We start from the raw sequence: 10,470 nt of genomic DNA on the forward strand, positions 1-10,470 counted from the left end.
TGAATAAGGAAACTACATCAAAACTGACAAGCAGGTCGTCTGGGGACAGGGAAATACCCTTGATTGTTGATACCAGGTGAGTAGAATTTTGTACCGCAGAGGTGGTCTTTCCAGTGAAAGGACGCAGGATTTCAGACAAAAAACGAGCTAGTTTGTAGGTGGGGGAGCTGATAGTAGAGACTATGGGACGAAGAGGTGTATCAACTTTATGTATTTTTGGTAAGCCGTATAATCTTGGTGGCCTGGCAGCAGAAGGTTTCAATGAAAACTGTTTAGATTGATCAATTAATGCGGTTGAATCAGAAATTATTTTGTTGGTTTGTGTGACGAGGCTGTTGGTGGGATCTCTTTTTATTTTTGTATAACTACCATCGTCGAGTAATTCTTTAATTTTGTTGTTGTATTCTATTTTATCCATGATAACAGTAGCATTGCCTTTGTCAGCTGAGAGAACTACAATATCATTCCTCTTTTTTAATTTATATAATTCAAAACGCTCATTTTTGCTGAGGTTGCTAGCTGGCATCTTAGCGTTTTTGAGGGTTGCAGCGATTTCAGATCTTGCTACGTCTGCAGCGATGTGACCCAGGCCCCTGAGAGCAACGTCTACTTGGGCAATTATATCATTAACTGGTATGTGTTTAGGTGTGACTGCAAAGTTTAGACCTTTAGCTAAAACGGATTTCAGACCATCGGAAATAGAACTGTTACTGCGATTAATTACGACTTTATTAACGTCTAACTTTTTGGTGTGTGGGTCCGGTCTTTTGTTGAATAGGAGGTTAAATTTGGAAATCAGGTTTTCCTTACATTTGGTCGACATAGTAGCAGCTGAAGAGGCAGTCATATTGTCTACATGTTCCCAATCCGATGTGGACATTATTGCCGTCAATGATAAGTGTGATTTGTAGAGTGTCTTGTCTAACTGATCTAGTTCTGTGCGTATAAGTCTGATTTTTTCTGAGATAAGAGCTAAGCTAGTTTTGAAAAGAATTCGTTTCGCATTAGAAGAAGTTACAGTAGCAGAGGTGAGTGTAAATGCGATTGGTATTACCCCAGAGTCGCGGCATCTCTTCAGGAAGGTGAGAGACTCGATCAGCTGAGCTTTCTTATCCCGGAGTTTGTTGAAGGATCTTAAAGTTATGTGAAAACCCTCCCCGTAGAGGCGATTAAATTTTGATTTAAAGCTTTCGTGACTGCAGTAATTCATATTCTTAGTTTTATTTTTTTCGGTAAAGTCACGTTGAAGAGAAACAACAAAATAACAAAATATATATAAAACAATAAAAAAATTCTCACGACGTTTCGACCATAACTCAAACGGTCATCATCAGGTGTGTCGGTTTGCATAAATTTATTTCGAAAACGGCATATTTATTTATTTATATAAAAATAACGTTTGCGTCACGCGCAACGATGGCAGTTTGCCAGGACTAGTCCATCTATTTTTTGAAAAGAGGAGGGGGGAGACGAAATTTGTTTTTATGTATGCTGTCTGAAGCCACTGTAAGCGTGAACAATCAATCAAGAACTGAAATGATTTATCAAATCTTTCCAATGATTGCTAAGATAGAATCCATCTTCTCGGTTGAAATTGTCTCTGTGTTTGTATATGTGGATAGCCTCATGAACGAATCTCTCATGGAAGCCAGATGGCTTACAAAGAACCTCCGTCTTGGAAAAGTCAATGGCATGTGAGCCTACTGAATTAGAACAATGATCTGCTACGGCCGAGGTGTTGGTCCTACCGTGTTTAAGGTCTGCTTTATGTTCACGAATGCGGTCCGAGATATGGCGTTTGGTTTCTCCAATGTAACTACTACCACAGAGGCAACTTAGTTTGTAGACACCAGGGTATTGTATGTCCGGAATCACATCTTTTACAGACGGAACCAGATCACGGATTTTATGTAATGTGTTGAAACGGACCTGGATCTTGTGTTTATTCAAGATTTTGGAGATCTTTTTTGTGATCCCAGCAATGTAGGGTAAAGTGATGGTTTTGAAAGGCTCCTCAAGAGGGTTCTTCTTCATGGTTTGAGTGATAGCTTTGCGGATTGTATAGTCGGAGTAACCATTAGCCCTAAGAGCTTGGTGTACGTGCTTGAGTTCACTGCTTATGTGTTCCTGGTCGGATATGCATTGGGCTCTATGATACAGAGTCTTGATGAGAGAATTCTTCTGTGATGGATGGTGGTGGGAATCCGGTTTCAGATAAGCATCCGTATGGGTAGCTTTCCTGTAGACAGAGTGGCTCATTGAACCATCAGGTCTCTTTTTAATTAGGACATCCAAAAAAGGTATCTTGCCATCTATTTCGACTTCCATGGTAAATCTGATGGCTGGGTGTATGGAATTGATGTGGTCGAAGAATTGGTCTAGAGCAGGCCGGCCATGTGGCCAGATGACAAAAGTGTCATCCACGTACCTCTTCCATAAGGTTGGGCGCAGAGTGGCAGTCTGGATGGCGTCAGTCTCAAATTTCTCCATGAAAATGTTAGCTATAACTGGAGAAAGGGGGGGAGCCCATTGGGGTGCCCTCAGTTTGTTTGTAGAAAGTTCCATTCCAAATGAAGTATGTATTGGTTAAACAGTGTCTCACCAGGGGGGGTACCTCAGTGTTTAGTCCTTGATGAACCAAGTCTTCAATGATTGCAATGGTGTCAGGTACAGGAACCTTGGTGAATAAGGAAACTACATCAAAACTGACAAGCAGGTCGTCTGGGGACAGGGAAATACCCTTGATTGTTGATACCAGGTGAGTAGAATTTTGTACCGCAGAGGTGGTCTTTCCAGTGAAAGGACGCAGGATTTCAGACAAAAAACGAGCTAGTTTGTAGGTGGGGGAGCTGATAGTAGAGACTATGGGACGAAGAGGTGTATCAACTTTATGTATTTTTGGTAAGCCGTATAATCTTGGTGGCCTGGCAGCAGAAGGTTTCAATGAAAACTGTTTAGATTGATCAATTAATGCGGTTGAATCAGAAATTATTTTGTTGGTTTGTGTGACGAGGCTGTTGGTGGGATCTCTTTTTATTTTTGTATAACTACCATCGTCGAGTAATTCTTTAATTTTGTTGTTGTATTCTATTTTATCCATGATAACAGTAGCATAGCCTTTGTCAGCTGAGAGAACTACAATATCATTCCTCTTTTTTAATTTATATAATTCAAAACGCTCATTTTTGCTGAGGTTGCTAGCTGGCATCTTAGCGTTTTTGAGGGTTGCAGCGATTTCAGATCTTGCTACGTCTGCAGCGATGTGACCCAGGCCCCTGAGAGCAACGTCTACTTGGGCAATTATATCATTAACTGGTATGTGTTTAGGTGTGACTGCAAAGTTTAGACCTTTAGCTAAAACGGATTTCAGACCATCGGAAATAGAACTGTTACTGCGATTAATTACGACTTTATTAACGTCTAACTTTTTGGTGTGTGGGTCCGGTCTTTTGTTGAATAGGAGGTTAAATTTGGAAATCAGGTTTTCCTTACATTTGGTCGACATAGTAGCAGCTGAAGAGGCAGTCATATTGTCTACATGTTCCCAATCCGATGTGGACATTATTGCCGTCAATGATAAGTGTGATTTGTAGAGTGTCTTGTCTAACTGATCTAGTTCTGTGCGTATAAGTCTGATTTTTTCTGAGATAAGAGCTAAGCTAGTTTTGAAAAGAATTCGTTTCGCATTAGAAGAAGTTACAGTAGCAGAGGTGAGTGTAAATGCGATTGGTATTACCCCAGAGTCGCGGCATCTCTTCAGGAAGGTGAGAGACTCGATCAGCTGAGCTTTCTTATCCCGGAGTTTGTTGAAGGATCTTAAAGTTATGTGAAAACCCTCCCCGTAGAGGCGATTAAATTTTGATTTAAAGCTTTCGTGACTGCAGTAATTCATATTCTTAGTTTTATTTTTTTTTTCGGTAAAGTCACGTTGAAGAGAAACAACAAAATAACAAAATATATATAAAACAATAAAAAATTCTCACGACGTTTCGACCATAACTCAAACGGTCATCATCAGGTGTGTCGGTTTGCATAAATTTATTTCGAAAACGGCATATTTATTTATTTATATAAAAATAACGTTTGCGTCACGCGCAACGATGGCAGTTTGCCAGGACTAGTCCATCTATTTTTTGAAAAGAGGAGGGGGGAGACGAAATTTGTTTTTATGTATGCTGTCTGAAGCCACTGTAAGCGTGAACAATCAATCAAGAACTGAAATGATTTATCAAATCTTTCCAATGATTGCTAAGATAGAATCCATCTTCTCGGTTGAAATTGTCTCTGTGTTTGTATATGTGGATAGCCTCATGAACGAATCTCTCATGGAAGCCAGATGGCTTACAAAGAACCTCCGTCTTGGAAAAGTCAATGGCATGTGAGCCTACTGAATTAGAACAATGATCTGCTACGGCCGAGGTGTTGGTCCTACCGTGTTTAAGGTCTGCTTTATGTTCACGAATGCGGTCCGAGATATGGCGTTTGGTTTCTCCAATGTAACTACTACCACAGAGGCAACTTAGTTTGTAGACACCAGGGTATTGTATGTCCGGAATCACATCTTTTACAGACGGAACCAGATCACGGATTTTATGTAATGTGTTGAAACGGACCTGGATCTTGTGTTTATTCAAGATTTTGGAGATCTTTTTTGTGATCCCAGCAATGTAGGGTAAAGTGATGGTTTTGAAAGGCTCCTCAAGAGGGTTCTTCTTCATGGTTTGAGTGATAGCTTTGCGGATTGTATAGTCGGAGTAACCATTAGCCCTAAGAGCTTGGTGTACGTGCTTGAGTTCACTGCTTATGTGTTCCTGGTCGGATATGCATTGGGCTCTATGATACAGAGTCTTGATGAGAGAATTCTTCTGTGATGGATGGTGGTGGGAATCCGGTTTCAGATAAGCATCCGTATGGGTAGCTTTCCTGTAGACAGAGTGGCTCATTGAACCATCAGGTCTCTTTTTAATTAGGACATCCAAAAAAGGTATCTTGCCATCTATTTCGACTTCCATGGTAAATCTGATGGCTGGGTGTATGGAATTGATGTGGTCGAAGAATTGGTCTAGAGCAGGCCGGCCATGTGGCCAGATGACAAAAGTGTCATCCACGTACCTCTTCCATAAGGTTGGGCGCAGAGTGGCAGTCTGGATGGCGTCAGTCTCAAATTTCTCCATGAAAATGTTAGCTATAACTGGAGAAAGGGGGGAGCCCATTGGGGTGCCCTCAGTTTGTTTGTAGAAAGTTCCATTCCAAATGAAGTATGTATTGGTTAAACAGTGTCTCACCAGGGGGGGTACCTCAGTGTTTAGTCCTTGATGAACCAAGTCTTCAATGATTGCAATGGTGTCAGGTACAGGAACCTTGGTGAATAAGGAAACTACATCAAAACTGACAAGCAGGTCGTCTGGGGACAGGGAAATACCCTTGATTGTTGATACCAGGTGAGTAGAATTTTGTACCGCAGAGGTGGTCTTTCCAGTGAAAGGACGCAGGATTTCAGACAAAAAACGAGCTAGTTTGTAGGTGGGGGAGCTGATAGTAGAGACTATGGGACGAAGAGGTGTATCAACTTTATGTATTTTTGGTAAGCCGTATAATCTTGGTGGCCTGGCAGCAGAAGGTTTCAATGAAAACTGTTTAGATTGATCAATTAATGCGGTTGAATCAGAAATTATTTTGTTGGTTTGTGTGACGAGGCTGTTGGTGGGATCTCTTTTTATTTTTGTATAACTACCATCGTCGAGTAATTCTTTAATTTTGTTGTTGTATTCTATTTTATCCATGATAACAGTAGCATTGCCTTTGTCAGCTGAGAGAACTACAATATCATTCCTCTTTTTTAATTTATATAATTCAAAACGCTCATTTTTGCTGAGGTTGCTAGCTGGCATCTTAGCGTTTTTGAGGGTTGCAGCGATTTCAGATCTTGCTACGTCTGCAGCGATGTGACCCAGGCCCCTGAGAGCAACGTCTACTTGGGCAATTATATCATTAACTGGTATGTGTTTAGGTGTGACTGCAAAGTTTAGACCTTTAGCTAAAACGGATTTCAGACCATCGGAAATAGAACTGTTACTGCGATTAATTACGACTTTATTAACGTCTAACTTTTTGGTGTGTGGGTCCGGTCTTTTGTTGAATAGGAGGTTAAATTTGGAAATCAGGTTTTCCTTACATTTGGTCGACATAGTAGCAGCTGAAGAGGCAGTCATATTGTCTACATGTTCCCAATCCGATGTGGACATTATTGCCGTCAATGATAAGTGTGATTTGTAGAGTGTCTTGTCTAACTGATCTAGTTCTGTGCGTATAAGTCTGATTTTTTCTGAGATAAGAGCTAAGCTAGTTTTGAAAAGAATTCGTTTCGCATTAGAAGAAGTTACAGTAGCAGAGGTGAGTGTAAATGCGATTGGTATTACCCCAGAGTCGCGGCATCTCTTCAGGAAGGTGAGAGACTCGATCAGCTGAGCTTTCTTATCCCGGAGTTTGTTGAAGGATCTTAAAGTTATGTGAAAACCCTCCCCGTAGAGGCGATTAAATTTTGATTTAAAGCTTTCGTGACTGCAGTAATTCATATTCTTAGTTTTATTTTTTTTTTCGGTAAAGTCACGTTGAAGAGAAACAACAAAATAACAAAATATATATAAAACAATAAAAAATTCTCACGACGTTTCGACCATAACTCAAACGGTCATCATCAGGTGTGTCGGTTTGCATAAATTTATTTCGAAAACGGCATATTTATTTATTTATATAAAAATAACGTTTGCGTCACGCGCAACGATGGCAGTTTGCCAGGACTAGTCCATCTATTTTTTGAAAAGAGGAGGGGGGAGACGAAATTTGTTTTTATGTATGCTGTCTGAAGCCACTGTAAGCGTGAACAATCAATCAAGAACTGAAATGATTTATCAAATCTTTCCAATGATTGCTAAGATAGAATCCATCTTCTCGGTTGAAATTGTCTCTGTGTTTGTATATGTGGATAGCCTCATGAACGAATCTCTCATGGAAGCCAGATGGCTTACAAAGAACCTCCGTCTTGGAAAAGTCAATGGCATGTGAGCCTACTGAATTAGAACAATGATCTGCTACGGCCGAGGTGTTGGTCCTACCGTGTTTAAGGTCTGCTTTATGTTCACGAATGCGGTCCGAGATATGGCGTTTGGTTTCTCCAATGTAACTACTACCACAGAGGCAACTTAGTTTGTAGACACCAGGGTATTGTATGTCCGGAATCACATCTTTTACAGACGGAACCAGATCACGGATTTTATGTAATGTGTTGAAACGGACCTGGATCTTGTGTTTATTCAAGATTTTGGAGATCTTTTTTGTGATCCCAGCAATGTAGGGTAAAGTGATGGTTTTGAAAGGCTCCTCAAGAGGGTTCTTCTTCATGGTTTGAGTGATAGCTTTGCGGATTGTATAGTCGGAGTAACCATTAGCCCTAAGAGCTTGGTGTACGTGCTTGAGTTCACTGCTTATGTGTTCCTGGTCGGATATGCATTGGGCTCTATGATACAGAGTCTTGATGAGAGAATTCTTCTGTGATGGATGGTGGTGGGAATCCGGTTTCAGATAAGCATCCGTATGGGTAGCTTTCCTGTAGACAGAGTGGCTCATTGAACCATCAGGTCTCTTTTTAATTAGGACATCCAAAAAAGGTATCTTGCCATCTATTTCGACTTCCATGGTAAATCTGATGGCTGGGTGTATGGAATTGATGTGGTCGAAGAATTGGTCTAGAGCAGGCCGGCCATGTGGCCAGATGACAAAAGTGTCATCCACGTACCTCTTCCATAAGGTTGGGCGTAGAGTGGCAGTCTGGATGGCGTCAGTCTCAAATTTCTCCATGAAAATGTTAGCTATAACTGGAGAAAGGGGGGAGCCCATTGGGGTGCCCTCAGTTTGTTTGTAGAAAGTTCCATTCCAAATGAAGTATGTATTGGTTAAACAGTGTCTCACCAGGGGGGGTACCTCAGTGTTTAGTCCTTGATGAACCAAGTCTTCAATGATTGCAATGGTGTCAGGTACAGGAACCTTGGTGAATAAGGAAACTACATCAAAACTGACAAGCAGGTCGTCTGGGGACAGGGAAATACCCTTGATTGTTGATACCAGGTGAGTAGAATTTTGTACCGCAGAGGTGGTCTTTCCAGTGAAAGGACGCAGGATTTCAGACAAAAAACGAGCTAGTTTGTAGGTGGGGGAGCTGATAGTAGAGACTATGGGACGAAGAGGTGTATCAACTTTATGTATTTTTGGTAAGCCGTATAATCTTGGTGGCCTGGCAGCAGAAGGTTTCAATGAAAACTGTTTAGATTGATCAATTAATGCGGTTGAATCAGAAATTATTTTGTTGGTTTGTGTGACGAGGCTGTTGGTGGGATCTCTTTTTATTTTTGTATAACTACCATCGTCGAGTAATTCTTTAATTTTGTTGTTGTATTCTATTTTATCCATGATAACAGTAGCATTGCCTTTGTCAGCTGAGAGAACTACAATATCATTCCTCTTTTTTAATTTATATAATTCAAAACGCTCATTTTTGCTGAGGTTGCTAGCTGGCATCTTAGCGTTTTTGAGGGTTGCAGCGATTTCAGATCTTGCTACGTCTGCAGCGATGTGACCCAGGCCCCTGAGAGCAACGTCTACTTGGGCAATTATATCATTAACTGGTATGTGTTTAGGTGTGACTGCAAAGTTTAGACCTTTAGCTAAAACGGATTTCAGACCATCGGAAATAGAACTGTTACTGCGATTAATTACGACTTTATTAACGTCTAACTTTTTGGTGTGTGGGTCCGGTCTTTTGTTGAATAGGAGGTTAAATTTGGAAATCAGGTTTTCCTTACATTTGGTCGACATAGTAGCAGCTGAAGAGGCAGTCATATTGTCTACATGTTCCCAATCCGATGTGGACATTATTGCCGTCAATGATAAGTGTGATTTGTAGAGTGTCTTGTCTAACTGATCTAGTTCTGTGCGTATAAGTCTGATTTTTTCTGAGATAAGAGCTAAGCTAGTTTTGAAAAGAATTCGTTTCGCATTAGAAGAAGTTACAGTAGCAGAGGTGAGTGTAAATGCGATTGGTATTACCCCAGAGTCGCGGCATCTCTTCAGGAAGGTGAGAGACTCGATCAGCTGAGCTTTCTTATCCCGGAGTTTGTTGAAGGATCTTAAAGTTATGTGAAAACCCTCCCCGTAGAGGCGATTAAATTTTGATTTAAAGCTTTCGTGACTGCAGTAATTCATATTCTTAGTTTTATTTTTTTTCGGTAAAGTCACGTTGAAGAGAAACAACAAAATAACAAAATATATATAAAACAATAAAAAATTCTCACGACGTTTCGACCATAACTCAAACGGTCATCATCAGGTGTGTCGGTTTGCATAAATTTATTTCGAAAACGGCATATTTATTTATTTATATAAAAATAACGTTTGCGTCACGCGCAACGATGGCAGTTTGCCAGGACTAGTCCATCTATTTTTTGAAAAGAGGAGGGGGGAGACGAAATTTGTTTTTATGTATGCTGTCTGAAGCCACTGTAAGCGTGAACAATCAATCAAGAACTGAAATGATTTATCAAATCTTTCCAATGATTGCTAAGATAGAATCCATCTTCTCGGTTGAAATTGTCTCTGTGTTTGTATATGTGGATAGCCTCATGAACGAATCTCTCATGGAAGCCAGATGGCTTACAAAGAACCTCCGTCTTGGAAAAGTCAATGGCATGTGAGCCTACTGAATTAGAACAATGATCTGCTACGGCCGAGGTGTTGGTCCTACCGTGTGTAAGGTCTGCTTTATGTTCACGAATGCGGTCCGAGATATGGCGTTTGGTTTCTCCAATGTAACTACTACCACAGAGGCAACTTAGTTTGTAGACACCAGGGTATTGTATGTCCGGAATCACATCTTTTACAGACGGAACCAGATCACGGATTTTATGTAATGTGTTGAAACGGACCTGGATCTTGTGTTTATTCAAGATTTTGGAGATCTTTTTTGTGATCCCAGCAATGTAGGGTAAAGTGATGGGCGTTTAATGTTAATGTTAACGATTTGTTGTATTATCTGGCTGTATAGCAAATAAAAAATACAATTACATTACTGTGCAAGTAAAAAATGTGTTTTGATACTTTTTTATATTTAGGGCCCCCTTTATAACATATGCTACAGGCCTCACACTAGCTTAGTCCGGCACTGGTGGCACCCAATCAATGCCCTATTGACTCGCCTCACCTCAGGCCTTCAAAATATGTATAGGTGATCACTATTTTTTTTTACCAATTTCATTGTGAAAAAGCTATCGGCGACTGGCATCTCGAGACGAAGTATTCGCTCGGATCTCTCGCAGAACAGCAGCAACCCTTCTTCGTTCTAGAAAGTGGCCCACGGAGGTGGACACCACAGAGCTACTGCCCGAGATAATGTCTCGCGCGGCCTCCGTTCCGCACAGG

Source organism: Petromyzon marinus, chromosome 37, assembly GCF_048934315.1.
Source record: "Petromyzon marinus isolate PM22_M1 ecotype Great Lakes invasive population chromosome 37, UKy_Petmar_22M1.pri1.0, whole genome shotgun sequence".
Taxonomy (NCBI): domain Eukaryota; kingdom Metazoa; phylum Chordata; class Hyperoartia; order Petromyzontiformes; family Petromyzontidae; genus Petromyzon; species Petromyzon marinus.